This window comes from Schistocerca cancellata, chromosome 6, assembly GCF_023864275.1.
Source record: "Schistocerca cancellata isolate TAMUIC-IGC-003103 chromosome 6, iqSchCanc2.1, whole genome shotgun sequence".
Taxonomy (NCBI): Eukaryota; Metazoa; Arthropoda; class Insecta; order Orthoptera; family Acrididae; genus Schistocerca; species Schistocerca cancellata.
In genome coordinates this window covers 350,415,324-350,434,599 of record NC_064631.1, presented here as the reverse complement: position 1 = coordinate 350,434,599, position 19,276 = coordinate 350,415,324, and the positions used below count along the sequence as shown (strand labels likewise).

At 44.8% G+C, this 19,276-nt stretch overlaps 2 pseudogenes; one reads left to right on the top strand and one right to left on the bottom strand.

The window, feature by feature from the left end:
- Window positions 1–868: 868 nt before the first annotated feature.
- Window positions 869–986, top strand: LOC126089524 (5S ribosomal RNA; annotated as a pseudogene).
- Window positions 987–17,746: 16,760 nt separating this feature from the next.
- LOC126089620 (5S ribosomal RNA) lies at window positions 17,747–17,864 on the bottom strand (annotated as a pseudogene).
- Window positions 17,865–19,276: the final 1,412 nt, after the last annotated feature.

Here is a 19,276-nt window from a genome sequence, read left to right as displayed (position 1 = left end):
CTCTTTTTTTACTGACTTTATTTAGTAAAGAAATGTAGGTCACTTACTGGTAGCGACACAATTCGGAAACTTATTTACTTGTGACGTAAAACGCTAGCTTTCTGTTTACTGTACTATGAAATAAACCAGCGGGGTCCGCGAGACCGGTAAATGAAATAGTAAATATTTCCTCAATGTAAATACATAACTGTCTAACACAAGGCAAAAAAAAAGCTTCCTGCCACGTCCAAGATTCGAACCCTGAGCCACACGCGCTGCAGCAGTGCACGTAGGCCCGGAGCCACACCGATGTGAATATGCGACTTGGTTTGGGATGATCAGATGGAACAGATCAATAAGGTCAAGCGCTGCACGTACGGCAAGGTGTGTCATCTGGTGACGTTACGAGTTCAACATTCGTCATCCACTTTTCGTGTATTTCCCTACATTTGCGGTTCCACGTGTCTTATATTAAATTGCTTGACTCAGCATCATAAATTGCTTGTCTCAGCATCATAAATTGCTTGTCTCAGCATCATCTACGTCAAGTCAGCGGTTTTTAAACGTTTAGAAGAAATACCAAGCATAAATTCACTTACCGGTACTACTCACACTTGCAAATAGCATCTGGTTGTAAAGGCAGCTTGTTCCTCTGCTTAAAAGAAATCCAGTATTTTTCATTGCAAATCCTTGTTCTTCTAAGAGAGTTTACCACTTGGCCTCGTTATTCTCTCTCTCTCTCTCTCTCTCTCTCTCTCTCCCCCTATCTATCTCTCCCTCTCCCCCCCCCCCCCCCCCCCAATCGCCTCATTCATCACGATGCCACGCATTCAATACTATGTTTTCTTGCTGGATATCAGAGTATTCATTCACTCTTATTGTTTCCAAAGCCAGCGGCCTTGACGCAGTGGTAACACCGGTTCCCGTCAGATCACCGAAGTTAAGCGCTGTCGGGCTGGGGTAGCAATTGGATGGGTGACCATAAGGTCTACCGAGCGCTGTTGGCAATGGGGTCGCAATGAGCTCTTTGCGAGGCAAACTGAGGAGCTACTTGACTGAGAAGTAGCGGCTCCGGTCTCATAAACTGACATACTGACATGCAGCCGGGAGACCGGTGTGCTGACCAGATGCCCCTCCATATCTGCATCCAGTGACGCCTGTGGTCTGAGGATGACACGGCGGCTGGTCAGTACCGTAGGGCCTTCGAAGGCCTGTTTGGACGGAGTTATTCTCTCCATATGCTTGGACCTGTTTTTACTCGACATGTGAGTCGAGTTCTCGATTCTGACTCATCGATATCATATTGCAATAGCTAAGGGTTAGAGTCTCAGGATATAGCGCACTGGTGAAGAACACGTCGCACATGAAATACACATCCTGAACGATGTGTTCTTTGTGACATACAGTACTGCGGAGAAAGGGTCCTCTCAATAATGGGTCCTTTTGTCCGGTATGTACAATACATACACGTTTTTGAAAAGAATTAAATTTATTAGAGGGAAAGTACAACTTCACGCCAATTTAACTTTTTATTGTATTAATTTTCTGTTAAATTTATGCGCATGAATCACAGCTGACAAATTAGGACACTGTGCGTGTGAATATTCGGTCATGCATAAAAAATCTAATTTGAATATCAAAATTACAGCCGTCACACTGGAAACTGCATAAAATTTTGCTCGCAGAAGCTTTTTAATGTGTTCAGTATAAATAAACAGTACCACTGATTGTTATTTCTTACTAATGAGATTACACTCATTTGTAAATCGAGAGTATAGTTCGCTTCTCACTAATCAAGAAGTATTTCATACAAAATTTTACTTTAAATTTTATTCTGTCGGCTTGTACTGGTGCCAATAATATAAACGTCTACGCACATTCTATTTGACTGTACGTTGACGGTATTACGCCTATCGTTCACCAAGGTTTTTCTGACGACGTAACTATCACATTTCAACAAATATCAGCTGGAAACTCCTATTGTGAATGAACACAAGAAATAAGTCAGGTATCAAATGTTTTAGTAAAAAAATATCGTCGCTAAGAGATTTCAGGAATTCTACATTCATTTATTTCTAACTATTTGCAGTGCCCGGCATTGCCCGAGATGTTTAATATCTGCGACAAAAAGTGATCGTCCCTGTGCCTTGTTGATACTCACAGCGAATGCAAGATGTGTGGGAAAATGAAACCTCTTTAAGCAGGAGGGCATATTTGAATCATTGGATGTCAATGGAATACGACGAATGAATGCGTCATCACCTGTGGCATTCATAAAAATCAGGTTCTAGGATTCCGTTTCTGACTTTTGCAAATATACTTCAATTTCAGAGCAAAAGTTTAAAAACAATAGTAACGTCATAGATTATACTTTAATTCTTTCTTACATTGGAAATTAAAGTAATATATCTGTAACGCACAACGTACCTACACCTAACTGTAAAACACATACTTTTATCATTTCAATAGATTTAATTTTCTGCAAGAAATATTTTGACTCAAAATATACGTGTACATGTTTAGTGGATAAATATTTCACATACTAATTAATATGTTGTATAATGTGAATACATAATTGCAGTCAGCAGGGGCGATAAACCACTAATTACTTAAAAAGACATACCGATTTAGCAGTTTCTACAGTGAAAGCTGCGAAACTTTCATTTCACGAAGGCATAATTAAAGTATATTTACAGCCAGTAAACGTATAATTTTAACAAGCTCGAATAAAAGGAACTTTAAAATAAAACTCTTATCGTGAAGCTTGATGGTACACAACGTTCTCCATTTGTTCGTCTGGAGGGCAAGAAAACAAACTATCCGGCGTGCCATTCAACCGAATACATCTAAGAATAGGTGTCTCCAAACATGTAGCTTTTTGTAAAACGGCAATAAAGTTGGTAGGTTTTCGCTAAAACACCCTTGCTGTTAAATTGTGGCGATCAGTATATGCCTGACCTACCACAAACTCGACTATAATATCTGACCATTTGGGGCTATACGTGAAGGTTACAAAAAGATCCAGTCGGCCACGGTTGCGAACATACTCGTAAGACATTGCTTCTTGAGTATATTCGTCCTTGTGCCTCAGACTCCCAACGAAGGCAGCTGGTAGGATGTCATCCTTTCTATATTGGCGACATTGCGGTCATTGGCTACAGCTTCCCGTAAGTGAATATAGTCATCAACATGCAGTTTTCGCTGAGTTACCCTTACAGAGGGTAAAAGCAGTAGAGGAAGACAGAGACTGGGATACATCGAGCAAATAACTGAGGACGCAGGTTGCAAGTGCTACTCCGAGATGAAAAGTTTGGAGCAGCAGAGGAATTCTTGGCGAGCTGTATAAGACCAGTCAGAAGACTGATGATCCGAAAAAGACCTTATATAAAGATTTCTGGTAACAACCTTTCCCATTTATATACACTACTGGCCATTAATATTGCTACACCACGAATATGACGTGCTACAGACGCGAAATTTAACCGACAGGAAGAAGATGCTGTGATATAGAAATGATTAGCTTTTCAGAGCATTCACACAAGGTTCTCGCCGGTGGCGACACCTACAACGTGCTAACATGAGAAAATTTTCCAACCGATTATTCATACACAAACAGCAGTTTACCGGCGTTGCCTGGTCAAACGTTGTTGTGATGCCTTGTGTAAGCAGGAGAAATGCGTACCATCACGTTTCCGTCTTTGATATAGCTCGGATTGCGGTTTATCGTATCGCGACATTGCTGCTCGCGTTGCTCAAGATCCAATGACTGTTAGCAAAATATGGAATCGGTGGTTTCAGGAGGGTAATACGGAACGCCGTGCTGGATCCCAACGGCCTCATATCACTAGCAGTCCCGATGACAGGCATCTTATCTGCATGGATGTAACGGATCGTGTAACCACGTCTCGAGCCATGAGTCAACAGATGGGGACGTTTGCAACACAACAACCATCTGCACGAACAGTTCGACGACGTTTGCAGCAGCATGGACTATCAGCTCGGAGACCATGCTGCGGTTACCCTTGACGCTGCATTACAGACAGGAGCGCCTGCGATGGTGTACTGAACGACTAATCTGGGTGCACGAGTGGCAAAACGTCATCTTTTCGGATGAATCCAGGCTCTGTTTACAGCATCATGATGGTCACATCCGTGTTTGGTGACAACGCGGTGAACGCACATTGGAAGCGTGTATTCGTCATCGCCATACTGGCGTATCACCCGGCGTGATGGTATGGGGTGCCATTGGTTACACGTCTCGGTCACCTCTTGTTCGCATTGACGGCACTTTGAACAGCGGACGTTACATTTCAGATGTGTTACGACCCGTGGCTATACCCTTCATTCAATCCCTGCGAAACCCTACATTTCAGCAGGATAATGCATGACCGTATGTTGCATGTCCTGTACGGGTCTTTCTGGATACAGAAAATGTTCGTCTGCTGCCCTCGCCAGCACATTCTCCAGATCTCTCACCAACTGAAAACGTCTGGTCAATGGTGGCCGAGCAACTGGCTCGTCACAATACGCCAGTTACTACTCTCGATGAACTGTGGTATCGTGTTGAAGCTGCATGGGCGGCTGTACCTGTACACGCCATCCAAGCTCTGTCTGACTCAATGCCCAGGCGTATCAAGGCCGTTATTACGGCCAGAGGTGGTTGTTCTGGGTATTGATTTCTCAGGATCTATGCACCCAAATCGCCTGAAAATGTAATCACATGTCAATTCTAGTATAATATATTTCTCCAATGAATACCCGTTTATCATCGGCATTTCTTCTTGGTGTAGGAATTTTAATGGCCAGTAGCGTATTACGTACGGATATATGTTTCAAGTCAAATTACGAAATCTTATGTACACAGTGATTTTCCTCTTTTCTTGAAGATAAAGTGAGCAAAATTTTATCAAGCTCGCAGGAGAGTTTCTGTAAAGTTTGGAGGGTAGGAGACGAGATACTGGCAGAAGTAAAGCTGTGAGGACCGGGCGTGAGTCGTGCTTCGGTAGCTCAGATGGACAGCTGGCACGGTAGCTCAGCGTGTTCGGTCAGAGGGTTAACTGCCCTCTGTAATAAAACAACTGAGTTAATGGATCAACGACGAACTGAAACGGGTATGTTGCGACGTCCGCCCCGAGCAGATACAACGAACAAATGCGAACAAAATAAAATTAAAAAAAAGATGGTAGAGCACTTGCCCGCGAAAGGTAAAGGTCCCGAGTTCAAGTCTCGGTCGGGCACACAGTTTTAATTTGCCAGGAAGTTTCATATCAGCGCACACTCCGCTGTAGAGTGAAAGTATCAGTCTGGAAACATCCCCCAGGCTGTGGCTAAGCCATGTCTCCGCAGTATCCTTTCTTTCAGGAGTGCTCGTTCTGCTAAGTTCACAGGAGAGCTTCTGTAAAGTTTGGAAGGTAGGAGACGAGATACTGGCATAAGTAAAGCTGTGAGGACCGGGCGTGAGCCGTGCTTCGGTAGCTCAGATGGATACAAGATCTTCGCCCGTATCCTCCGCGCGCGTCTCCACACCACTATCGGGAAAGCCATCCACACCGATCAGACATGTTTAGGTGGTGTCAGCAACATTCATACGGCTTTAGGAGCATACCGCGACGTAATTGCTTTGACGGCGGCCTGCAAAATACGAGGCGCCCTTGTCGCCGTAGATTTTGACCACGCATTCGACCGCGTCGACCACGGCTTCTTACGCGCAGTTTTGCAACACATGGGCCTCTCTCCGGAGTCTGCACAGGTGGTCCTTCGACTGGTCCACGGAGCGCGCTCCCGCATGATGGTCAACGGTTATCAGTCTGGTCACATTGTTGTTGGACGGTCGGTGCGACAAGGGTGCCCCCTGTCGGGTATATTATTTGCTGCAGCGCTTGAACCAGCTTTACATGGTCTCCGGCAGCGATTAACTGGTATCTCCTTGCGGGACGTGACCTTTCGTTGTGGTGCATTCGCTGATGACGTGGTGTTCCTGGCCAGATCAGAGGATGAAATGCATATGGCGCTACAGTGGCTACGCCAGTACGGGGCGGTCGCTGGGAGCGTCATCAACGTGAAGAAGACAAAATACATGGATGTCGGAAGGGGGCTTTCCCACACAACGGCGGTGCCCTTTGACGAGGTGCCCGTACTCAAGTGTTTAGGAGTGCAATTCTATAGCAATGTCCGCCGCACGGAGGTGGCTATGGTTCAAAATGGTTCAAATGGCTCTGAGCACTATGGGACTCAACATCTTAGGTCATAAGTCCCCTAGAACTTAGAACTACTTAAACCTAACTAACCTAAGGACATCACACACACCCATGCCCGAGGCAGGATTCGAACTTGCGACCGTAGCAGTCCCGCGGTTCCGGACTGCAGCGCCAGAAGCGGCGGCTATGTACCGCCGGCTCCTACACCAGACACGTGCTTTGCTGCAGGACAACAAACTGCGTCGCTTGGATATACTCCTCAGAACACGTTATGTCAACACCTATCTTGTCTCAAAACTGAACTATTTTGCGCATATCCTTCCCCTGACGGCTACGATCGCCGACAGATTTCAAGCAGCATATGGGCATTTCGTAAGCACCCGTCTCGTTTTTAAAGTCCGATACGCCACACTGCCGCAGCGGGCGGGCGGTATCGGTTTAATTCACGTATATAACCGTGCGCGATCGCTTTATCTCAACACTATGCGTCGCACATGGACCTCTGCCCACGCCACTCTGACGGGCACCCTGATAGCCGAAGTGGCACCACACTCTCTGCATCCCCCGGTTTCTGTAGGACACATTTCACCGGCACTCACCCACATCAGAGAGTTCTTGATTGACTTCAGCTACTTACGTCAGAACTTCCGACGACACGGAAGCCCAGCACAAAAGACTATTATCGCCTCTATCAACAGCAGCAACCTGTAAATACGGTCGCCCACAGACATCCTGAAGTTGCCTGGAACACGGTGTGGCGAGCGGTACACACGCCTTTTCTACCTACGACGACGCGTTCATTGTGGTACGTGGTTGTGAATGGGAAGTTCGCTACTCGTCAGAGGCTACATTCCATACATCTGACGGACGACCCCTTGTGTCCGACATGCTCAGTCGCTGACTCGGACGCACACCGTCTGACGTGTGCCGCGACCAGCGAGTGCTGGCTACTGACGCAGCGCATGCTGGCGTTACTCTTGCGGCGATTGCCGGGGTCTATCTCCCCTGATGACGTATTGCGCCCCGACGGCGTATACTTTCCATCAACCAGAACGAACGCCGTTAACTGGCTAAAGGGCATGGCCGTTTACTACATATTTTGCGATGCTCCCAAAGGCACACTCGACTTTTGGTCCCTATTGATGACGACACATGCAGCTTTCAGCAGCCACCCGAAGTACAGAACTCGTTTCGCAAATTATTTAGGTTCATTATTTGCGGATCCTCCTGCTCACTGGGACGTTCCGGGTATGAGACGCTGAAAATGAAGAAGAATCCTGGAGCATATTGATCCTCTACGGACGGAATAGGGGGGAACCCCTCCCAACAGACGAGAAGACGACTCGAACGCTCGGCTACAGCAGTTGTAGGATCTTTCTTTGTAATGAAAAAAAAAGTTATAAAAATTAAATAAATAAAACAACATCGACAAACCCACTACATCCTCTTCCTGATCCTTCGATCCTCGAACTCGAACGAACACGTTGCTTGGGCGTGGCGGCGGGATGGCCAGGCTTCGGGTGTCGACCCCTGCCCTACCCGTCGTCCTGCTCCTGCAGCAGTTAAAAAAAAAGATGGTAGAGCACTTGTCCGTGAAAGGCAAAGGTCCGGAGTTCGAGTCTCGGTCGGGCACACAGTTTTAATCTGCCAGGAAGATTCAAGATCGGAATAAAGCTGTAGATTTTTATGAATTACGAACAAACAAACAAACACTTTTCTTTACATGAGCAATCACTTTGGCGTAAATTATAATGTCGTAAACTTTTCATCATACGGATGACCGCAACTGAATTACGGGAAGAGGTTAGAGGTAGTGTGTATCCGCTAACCGTCGAGAACAGATTACTGTTAGATATCTCGCGATCTCGAGTCGCCATTTGTCGTCTGTCGCTGACACCATCCCACACATACAGAGACGTGCATGCTGTAGGCACAGAGTCAACTTGTAAATTGAGTGGTATGCTATGATTTTCAGAGACCACCTTATTTGTCACCCATAGTGTATGTCGAGCATGCGATGAAAGTAAGTATGCCTTCACACCGGCCTCCAGCCGGTCAATGGTCATCATCCCGAGCTGAGTCAGCATATGTTTCAGATGAGGCAACATATTCCTCAAGATGACATTCGTAGTCTGTTTGCTTCCATTCCATAACGAATACAAGACTGTGTTCGTGGCCATGTAGATCACGACTCGTACTGATGTTTATGATTGGCATCAGTTCGAAAAGAATGAAACTTTAATGACTTATTACAAGTAGTATGAAAAATTTTGATAACTGCCGGACTTGTGCTTCCTGATGTATCATGAAATCCATACAGCGTCAGTAGTGGTTGCTGGAGGACGATGCTGAACATGAAACCAACCTACCATATCCCAAACTTGTTGAACGCTTGACGTGTCACTCGAACGTGCCGGCCAGAATACCTGTGACATTCGCCGTTCTTTGAAAGTAACTTGTACCGTCTTGGCCACATGTGAACATTCATTGCCATGCTGAAATACGGCATGATGAGTTGCCTGATGAAGGAGCAGTTCCTTGGGAACTTTCCGTACTTGATGTAGCGGTTGCTGCTCAGATTTCTCTCAATGAGTAAGACTCTTAGATCACATGTAATGGGCAGTGCCCCCACAAGAAATCGTATTTAGCGTTTGTCCTCTATGCCGTTTAAAAGTTACAGTGTCCATAACAGTATCAAACACAATCTATGTCGTTCTTGCACCACAGGTTTAGGCAGGACATCGGAAAGCACTGTATGTTGGCACTCATCATGTCAGGGATGGCCGCAGAGCGACTTCAGAGTCTGGAGGGTCCTGATCCGTTTTGTTCAATTACCGTCTTTCTTTTACATCATCTCTGCATATCTTTAGAATGATATTTTAAGATTAAATTCCCATCTCATTTTTTCTGCGGGAAACATTCAAGATATTTTTGTGTTACCAATCCTCTGACTCGTTTCACATGTCACGCCACGCAGTCCTCTACTGCGCTACCTTCTTCGTCTGTGAGCATCACACTGCACCCCATGTCCTCACTTATTTGATGGATGTATTGAAAGCTCAATATTCCCCTACAGCTTTAGCCTCTCTAAGCTCCCTGTAGTACCATTGAGGTTGTCACAGAGTGATGTACTTCTGGCAAGTGAGAGACTGTTTCTTTACTGTTAGGACAGTGTATCTTTGACATGTTGTATTGTATGTTCTGTCACTATGAAATGAAGTGTTGTTAGATCGCTAATCGCTGCTCTACTGTGATTCGATGGTGGGAAAGAATGGTGGGCACTATAAGGCGTTGCCTACGGAAGGTACTGGGACTCGCAAAGCTCACTGAGGAACAACTGAACACCACTTTGATCAGTATTGAAGCCGCGGTGAACTCCAAGCCCATCAGACCAGGAGATGATTCTGATGCACTCACACCTTCCCATTTTCTGACGGGAGAAAAACTCACGACTATTCCGACGGGACCAGAGCCTTCAGCGAACACGAATTTAACAAAGGAATTCCGACTGAGACTGCAACTCTGAGACAGTTTTTAGAACCGTTGGATTAAAGAATACCTATTGGAGCTTCGGAAGTTAAACGCCCATCAGGACGAGTCATCACCTTTTGCCCTGGTGACATCGTGCTGATCCAAGAGGACCTTCGTCCTAGCCGGCCGTGGTGGCCAAGCGGTTAAAGGCGCTACAGTCTGGAACCGCGCGGCCGCTACGGTCGCAGTTTCGAATCCTGCCTCGGGCATGGATGTGTGTGATGTCCTTAGGTTAGTTAGGTTTAAGTAGTTCTAAGTTCTAGGGGACTGATGACCTTAGAAGTTGAGTCCCATAGTGCTCAGAGCCATTTGAACCATTTGAACCTTCGTCCGCGACATATGTGGAAGAAGGCCACGATAGAAAAGGTACTTCCAGGAAGAGACGGCAGGGTAAGGACGATAATACTCCGGACACCAGAAGGTCACACCATTAGTCGTCCTGTGCAGCTGGCCGTACCTTTGGAGGTCGACCAGGGTGGGGAGGATGTCACAGAGTGATGTACTTCTCGCAAGTGAGAGACTGTTTGTTTACTCTTAGGACAGTGTATCTTTGACATGTTGTATTGTATGTTCTGTGACTATGAAATAAAGTGTTGTTAGACTGATAATCGCTGCTCTACTGTGATTCACGACAGAGGTTATTCATTGATGTAAGACATCTCCTATCAACCTGTTCCTTCCTCTTGTCACTGTCTTCCATATGTTCCTTCCTTCGCCGATTCTGTGGAGAATCCCCCCCAATTCCTTACCTTGTCAGTCCACCTAATTTTCTGCAGCACCATTGTAGCACCAAACACTCAAATTCTCTTCTGTTTCGGTTTCCCCACTGTTCATGATATATTACTATACAATGCTGTGCTTTCTCAGAAAAGTCTTTCTTAAATTAAGGCCTTGGCCAAGAATGCCCTTTTCGCCTTTCCTAGTCTGCTATTTACGTTCTCCTTGCTTCGTCCATCATGGGTAATTTTGCTTCTAAGATACCAGAATTCCTTAACTTCGTAAAATTCGTAATAATTCCATCCAACAGATTGTGTAATTCTTCTTCGTATCTATTAAGGATAGCAATTTAAACAGCGATCTTGTCATTGATATCATTCACCCTCAGTATTAATCTCACTCTTGGACTTTCTTTTATTTCCGTCATTGATTCTTCGATGTATAGACTGTACATTAGAGCGAAAGACAACACCTCTGCCTTAAACTCTTTATAAGCCGAGCACTGCGATCTTGATCTCCTAATGTCATTGTTCCCGTCTTCCCTAGTCCTTATTCCTATTTCCCTCACAATTTCGAACATCTTGCACCTTTCAACATTTTCCAACGCTTTTTCTGGGTCGACAAATCCTGTGAGCGTGTCTTGATTCTTCTTAATAATTTTACAAATTCCGATGGAATATTGTCTATCCTCCCGTCTCATTTTATCTTAAATCTTCCAGACCTCTCTTACATTTTGACTCTAATACTGGGTCCCGTATGTCATCCACATCGACTTCTATCACGTCATCAGACAAGCCTCCGTCTCACAGAGGCCTTCAGTGTACTCTTCCCACCTAACTGCTCTCTCATTTATGCCTAATAGTAGAATTCCAACTTCACTATGAATGTTATCCTCTTGCTTTTAATTTCACAGGAGTATGTTTTGACTTTTCTGTTTACTGAGTCTGTTGTTTTTTCTTTTCTTATGGGACTTAACTGCTAAGGTCATCAGTCCCTAAGCTTATACACTACTTAACCTAAATTACCCTAAGGACGAACACACACACCCATGCCTGAGGGAGGACTCGAACCTCCGCCGGGACCAGTCGCACAGTCCATGACTGCAGCGCCCCAGACCGCTCGGCTAAACCCTCGCGGCACTGAGTCTGTTCTCCCATTAATTATTTCTCATCTTCCCTACAGCCATTTCACCTTGGCTGCAAGGTATTTGCTGTTTATAACCATCTGAAATTTATCGCAGAACTCAATTAGTCTTTCTCTTCTCATTCCTGCTGTCTAATCCGTAATCTCCTGTGTCGCCGAGCGGTTCTAGGCGCTTCAGTCCGGAACCGCGCTGCTGCTAAGGCCGCAGGTTCGAATCCTGCCTCGGGAATGGATGTGTGTGATGTCCTTAGGTTCGTTAGGTTTAAGTAGTACTAAGTCTAGGGGACTGAAGGCCTCAGATTTTAAGTCCCATAGTGCTTAGAGGCACTTGAACCGTAATCTGCTGTAACATTTTCTTCTATTCCTCCCCTTACAACCGTGTTCCAATCCTTCATGGCCATTATATTTTCATCTTCCTTTACGTGCTTAATTACCCGTTCAATAGCCTCATATCTTCTGCTTGCAACGTCGGCATGTATGCCTGAAGTATCATTGTTGGTGTTGATTTGCTGTCGAATCTGGTGAGAATAACCCTATAAGTGAAATGTTCACAGTAGCTCACTCTCTGCCCAAATTTCCTATTCATAAAGAATCTAACTCCAGTTATACCATTTTCTGCAACTGTTGATATTACCCAATATTCGTCTAACTAGAAATCATTGTCATCTTTCCATTTCAGTTCACTGGTCCCCAAGATATCTAAACTGAGCCGTTGCATTTCCCTTTCAGCTTCTCTACTATGCTCAAACTTCTGACTTTGCAGGTTCCGACTGGTAGAATGTTATCGCGTAGTTGATTATTTCATCTCTTCCTCATGGTCACCTCCCTCTTGGCAGACCCCTCCCGGAGTCCCGAAGAGCAGACTAATCCGGAACCTTCTGCCAAAGGGGAGATCATAATGACACATTTTCAATTACCTGCCGCATGGACTGTGGATACTCATTCCGTGTCCTTAACACCGTGATTTCCATTGTCTTCTGCATCCTCATCCTCGTGCTGATTCCTCCTCCTTGTAAGGACAGTTTCCCACCCAAACTGCAAGAGAGTGCCCTGAACCTCTGCCCGCTCCTTCACTGTCTTTAACAAGTACGTTTGCAGAAAAAAGTGACTTCTTAAGCCGGAAGTCTTCGGCCGCCATTGTTGATGATCTTTAATCACAATTTAAGCATTATCCGCGTTAGAACACGAGACCAGGACCTTTCGATTAGTAGTCAAACACGTTACCTCTAGACCACCTCTAAGAAAAATGATTTTTTATGCTCTTATTTTTGTTTGGATGTCATTATCGTGTAACATAACGGTGAAAATAAGGCACTTACCAAATATTTTTGTTTCTGTTGTCATCTTTGCCGTGTTTTCTCAGAGTGGTTACTGATATCCCATATTATCTTCCCTTTGTTATTATTTCCCCAGCTATTCTCTTTAATTTCTTCGCTGACGTTCTCTACATCTAGCAACCAGGATTCTCTCCTCTAGATGAAATAAGTTCATAGTGATGCCTTTGGTAGCCCCTGCATTAGAAAACCATTTTGTGTATTGCTTAACCCCACTGCCTGACAAGAAATAGGAAGCACATTGGAGAGGAAACTTGATGGCTGAGGGTGTACGTAATGTTATATGCGTAATTACAACTGCGAGTCGACACTACAAATTACTTAGGAGCATGTGCACAATTATCAACATGACGTTGCAGCTCCTCTGGCCTGAATGCATGCAAATCTCTTCATCTCAGAGTAGCACTTGCATCCTACTTCCTCAATTATTTGCTGTATGTATTCCTATCTCTGTCTTTCTCTACCGTTTTTGTTCTCTACAGCACCCTCTATTGCCGTGGAAGTCATTCACTGATGTCATAACATATCTCCTATTATACTGTCCCTTCTCCTTATCAGTATATTCCACATATTCCTTGCCTCTCTGATTCTGCGCAGAACCTCCTCGTTCCTTACCTTATATGTCCACCTACTTTTCAACAGTCGTCTGTAGCACGACATCTCAAATGGTTATATTCTCTTCTGTTCCGGTTTTCCCGCAATCCATGTTTCATTACCATACAATGTTGAAATCCAAACGTACATTCTAAGAAATTTCTTCCTCAAATTAAAGCCTATTTTTGATACTACTAGACTTCTCTTGGCCAGGAATGCCCATTTTTGCCAGTGCTGGTTGCTTTTAATGTCCTCCACGCTCCGTCCATCATTGGTCATTTTGCGTCCTAGATACTACGATTTTTTAACTTCAACTACTTTGTGACCATTAACCATGATGTTAGGTTTCTAGCTGTTCTTATTTCTGCTACTTCTCATTACTTTCGTCTTTCTTTGATTTACTCTCGGTCCATATTCTGTACTCATCAGACTTTTCATTCCATTCAGGAGATTGAGTAATTCTTCTTCACTTTCACTCAGGATAGCAATGTCATCAGCTAATCGTATCATTGATATTCTTTCACCTTGAATTTTAATTCCACTCCTGAACCTTTCTTTTATTTCCATTATTGCTTCTTTGATGAACAGATTGAACAGTGGAAGTGAAACATTACATTCCTGTCTAACACTCCTTTTAAATGCGAGCACTTCATTCTTGGTCATCCATACTCATTATTCCCTCTTGGCTCTTGTAGATATTGTATATTACCCGTCTCTCCATGCAACTCACCCCTATTTTCTCAGAACTTCGAACATCTTGCACCATTTTACATTGTCGAACGCTTTTACCAGGTCAACAAATCCTATGAAGATGTCTTGCTTCCATTATCAACCACAACATCAGAACTGCTTCTCTACTGCCTTTACCTTTCCTAAAGCCAAGCCGGCCACTGTGTCCGAGCGGTTCTACGCACGTCAGTCCGGAACGGCGCTGCTGCTACAGTCGCAGGTTCGAATCCTGCCTCTGGCATGGATGTATGTTATGTCCTTAGGTTAGTTAGGTTTAAGTAGTTCGAAGTCCAGGGGACTGATGACTTCAGATGTTAAGTCCCATAGTGCTTAGAGCCATTTAAAGCCAAACTGATCGCCATCTAACACATCCTCAATTTTCTTTCCCATTCTTCTGTACTTTATTCTTGTAAGTAACTTTGATGCTTGCGCTGCCAAACTGACTGTGCGATAATTCTCGCACTTGTCAGCTCTTGCAACCTTCGGAATTGTGTGGATGATGTTTTTCAGAAATTCAGCTGGTATTTTGCCAAACTCAGACATCCAGTCTGTGCCATAGGGTTTTACCGTCAGTGATCCCTCAGTCACTGCCAGCAATGAAATCAAACCCGACTGCCCCCCCTCCCCACCCCCATCCACCACGCCATGACCCCCGAAGTAACACCACTGTGCTTTTAGTAAACAATGGAAGAATGGGCCCTCTTCCCAATCGCCGCTATTGTCACTGACAATGTTCATCCAGATTCTTACACATTTGTTATACATCGCTGAACACAATGTGACGCCATTCGTCAGCAGTCCATGCTTCCGGGTCACAGAATCACTCTAAACGCAGCCGTTCGTGTCTTTGCGTCACAGGAGCCTACGCATCGGACGGTTATTCCCTCGTCCAGCTGCAACTAGTTTCCCATTACTGGTGCACGATGCCAAAGAATGTTGCATGGAGTCCATTACTTGTTCCGTCCGTCAAGTGCAGACATGAAGAGGTTACGGTCCTCCCTTATGGTGATCAGTCTTGGTCGATCGTAATCTTAACATCGAATATGCCTGTCCTCTGAAGCGCCTAGAACCGCTCGGCCACTGCGGCCGGCTTGTCAGACTCACTTGGCAAGACTGTAGAAACTATGAACTTGTACAAACCGTAACTTGAGTGTTAATCTGTTCCAGTGTGCACCGCTCAAGGAGCGAGGACTTAAATATTTGATGGTCAAACTAGTAGAGAACGAACTCTGCCTGTGATGGCCTTCCTTTAGTTGTTTCCTCAACCAAGAGTGGTATCACAAGTACGTGCGTTCAGTTGCGAACTTATTCCCCTGCTCGGAAATAGTTACGAGTTTGGTTACTTTTCTGTGTTGGCTACCGTAGACCATTTGTGTTGAATTCATTGTTTCCTCAAATATAGAGTGTGAACTATATGCTCAAGTGTTTCTTGTAGGACACTTCAGATTCGACAACATGACCAGATGGAGATCAACAGTGAATCCCATTTCAAACCTTGTCAGACACTAATAGCGCTATCTCATGCAAGTACACTGAAAGATGACACGCCACTCTCTCACTTTAACTCCTCTCTCGGTCAGATTAATATTCATATTTGACATCATGATCTCCGTGTTCCCCAATACCACATTCCGTATGTGTGGCTTATGACTTTTTTTTTTATATGAGTAAATTGTGAGCAGACTGTTCTTATAATTGCCATGTGTAGCCTACAGAGAACATTTACCTGAGGGTCATAGTGCAGGCGACGGAGAACAGGGAGGAAGATGGATTAAGGGCCATAAATGTTCTGTCCAGCAACCTGGCTGCTCGAGTGATCCGGGAAGGCAGCGTTCTTTTGATTGTACCTGCAGAGGGACATCGAGCTGTGGCGCCCCACTCTTGCCATTTATTCTCGGAACAGGAGAGCGCCGCCTGGCAAAACCTTTTAGCTGGGCCAGGTGACAGTCCATCGCAATGGCGGCCACATGACAGAAAGGGGATGGAGGAAGCCGTTTAAGAGCGACTGCTGTAATCTGAGCTTTTCTGCAAATGGTGGGACGGTCATAAAACTATAAACATTCTCATGTTAGAAGCTGGGACGATACGATCAGGGCGGCTGGTGCATCTGTGCTCGTGTTTAGTGGAGGCAAGACTATAACTCCCGTGACGCAAGGAAGACGCCAGGTCCTTTAAGCAAGTGGGAAAAAAACAATTTCAGAAATTAGAAATGTTAGCCTGGAAAAATCAGATCTTTTCATAAATGAGGGACTGTGGTCCAATCCAGGTAGACGTTTCTTGCTGAAATATGGCCGTGCTTACCTTGAGAACGACACCTCCCTAAAGTCTTCTTTTTTCAGACAAGAGAGATATTGAGTCGCGAATTGGCTCCTCTCAGGATATGCAAAGCATAGGCTTGTTTCCCCAGGTGGGAAGCCCGGTGCTGTGTCTGGATTGGCTTCCAATCCGTTGGAATTCGATTACTCGTTAAATAGTACAATTCTCAAGGCTGTCAATTCAACTAAGTACCTGGGTGTTAAAATTACGAACAACTTCAGTTGGAAAGACCACATAGATAATATTATAGGGAAGGCGAGCCAAAGGTTGCGTTTCATTGGTAGGACACTTAGAAGATGCAACAAGTCCACTAAAGAAACAGCTTACACTACACTCGTTCGTTCTCTGTTAGAATATTGCTGCGCGGTGTGGGATCCTTACCAGGTGGGATTGACGGAGGACATCGAAAGGGTGCAAAAAACGGCAGCTCGTTTTGTATTATCACGTAATAGGGGAGAGAGTGTGGCAGATATGATACGCGAGTTGGGATGGAAGTCATTAAAGCAAAGACGTTTTTCGTGGCGGCGAGATCTATTTACGAAATTTCAGTCACCAACTTTCTCTTCCGAATGCGAAAATATTTTGTTGAGCCCAACCTACATAGGTAGGAATGATCATCAAAATAAAATAAGAGAAATCAGAGCTCGAACAGAAAGATTTAGGTCTTCGTTCTTCCCGCGCGCTTTTCGGGAGTGGAATGGTAGAGAGATAGTATGATTGTGTTTCGATGAACCCTCTGCCAAGCACTTAAATGTGAATTGCAGAGTAATCATGTAGATGTAGATGTAGATGTAGATGAAGCCAGCAGAACAGTCAAGAGGGGAGATTCAATGAGTGAAGGACATGTCGACTGGTTTGTACAATGTAGGGGCGGGTTTTTTCTGCTAATCGGCTACTGTATGAGGCTTGGTGGAAAGTGATTTTGGTTCTTTGCCTTCTTTACCTTCTGGTCCTCCCCTGATGGAGAAATTCAGGTCTTTCCCTAAAACTAAACTAAAATCCTTCCGAACAGGCTATGAAGTCCCAACGGTACTGACCGGCCGCCGAACTATCCTCAGCCAATAGGCGTCATTGGATGCAGATGTGGAGGGGTACGTGGTCAGCACACCGCTCTCCCAGCCGTATGTCAGTTTCCGAGAGCTGAGTCGCTACTTCTCAGTCAGGTAGCTCCTCAGTTTGCCTCACAAGGGCTGAGTGCACCCCGCTCGCTAACAGCGCTCGGCAGACCGGGTGGTCACCCATTCAAGTGCTAGCCCAGCCCAACAGCGCTTAACTTCGGTGATCTGACGGGAACCGATGTTACCACTGCGGCAAGGCCGTTGGCAGGTCTTTCCCTAGTGGATGAGAATGTGGTATGCAACTTGTGGTGGGCTAAGAGCTAGTGGCAGTTTCCAACTGTACTGACAGTGGTACTGCATTTCATCTCGGTCACATCATGTTTCACAAGTGGGAACTTATGCGTCCTGAGTCGGCCGTCTGACGTTTGACAATTCCAGCACGCACCGCCGTGCCTGTGAGTCAGATTTGTTGGGCAGACCAGCTGACATTGAAATCTCCCGAGTTTTGAGGGCTCTGATACGGAAGATTCCCGCTTTCTTATAATCAGAACGCCACTCGGCATAGTTCGCAAGTTTTTGTGGATGTGTTAGAACATTACAGCTGCCCCGCTTCGCCCCTTGCCCACAGCGTGCCATTTTCTGCTGCCGCCTGACACATGGTCAAAGGGTAAAGTATTGTCGCACCGGCGCAGGGTTGTTAAATGATATCCACAGCTCCCTATTCGCCGTGAACCATAGCTTGTGGGATACATGGTCGTAGTTGTTTCTATTTGAACAGAATTTGGTCTCACAGTGGATTCATATAAACGAAGTCTGATTGCGTTGTAGAAGGGGTTAAATCATTTGTATAGTATCCACCCCAGTGAATGCTTTGCCAATCAAGCACCATTCCTTTCCTCATTGATGTTTCTAATTTTTTTTTGTAAGATTTATCAGCTCGATTGTAGTTATAAGAGGATGAATAAAACCTGTCATTATTTTTGTAAACTTAAATACGATGCTGTTCTCATCCATACTCCCCCAGTCATTCACTGTTTTTATTTTACTGTGGTGATACATGGATACACCAGCAATTCAGAATACAGTCGTACTAAATTAGTTAATGTGATGATTAATTTGAGTTCTGAAAGTGACTGCAGACAAAGGCAACAAAAGTGTCATGAGGAAATTCACTCATTTCATATATAAAAGTTAAAGGTGTAGCTCACGATTTAAAGATTGTTGACTAGGTAATGCTTTTCTATGTATAAAGTTCATAACATTTAGCATCACTTAGACATATATTTACGATAAAGCCAGCGATCTCTTGCAACAAGGCACCTTCACATCCATCACAGGCATCTCCATGTCCTTCACGGTGATCACTCAAGCTCTGAAGCTGTTCACTTCACATATGTATACCGTCAGACCTGTTTGTAATATGTAACACCAACACACTAATGCACTCTGATGACCTGCCACAGAGAATTGTAACATTTACGTAGCCGCCAATTTTATACATGTGTGCAAAGTTACATTGATCCATCTATGGCTTCAGGTGCTTCACGCTTTTCGTCAGGCAGCATATCATACAGTCAGTCTGGATAAGCTACCATTCTACTTACTTCCATTAGTTATAAGTAAAACGCTGAAGGTGACATTCGTTATCAATCAAAATAAATGGATATTGGGGAGAAGT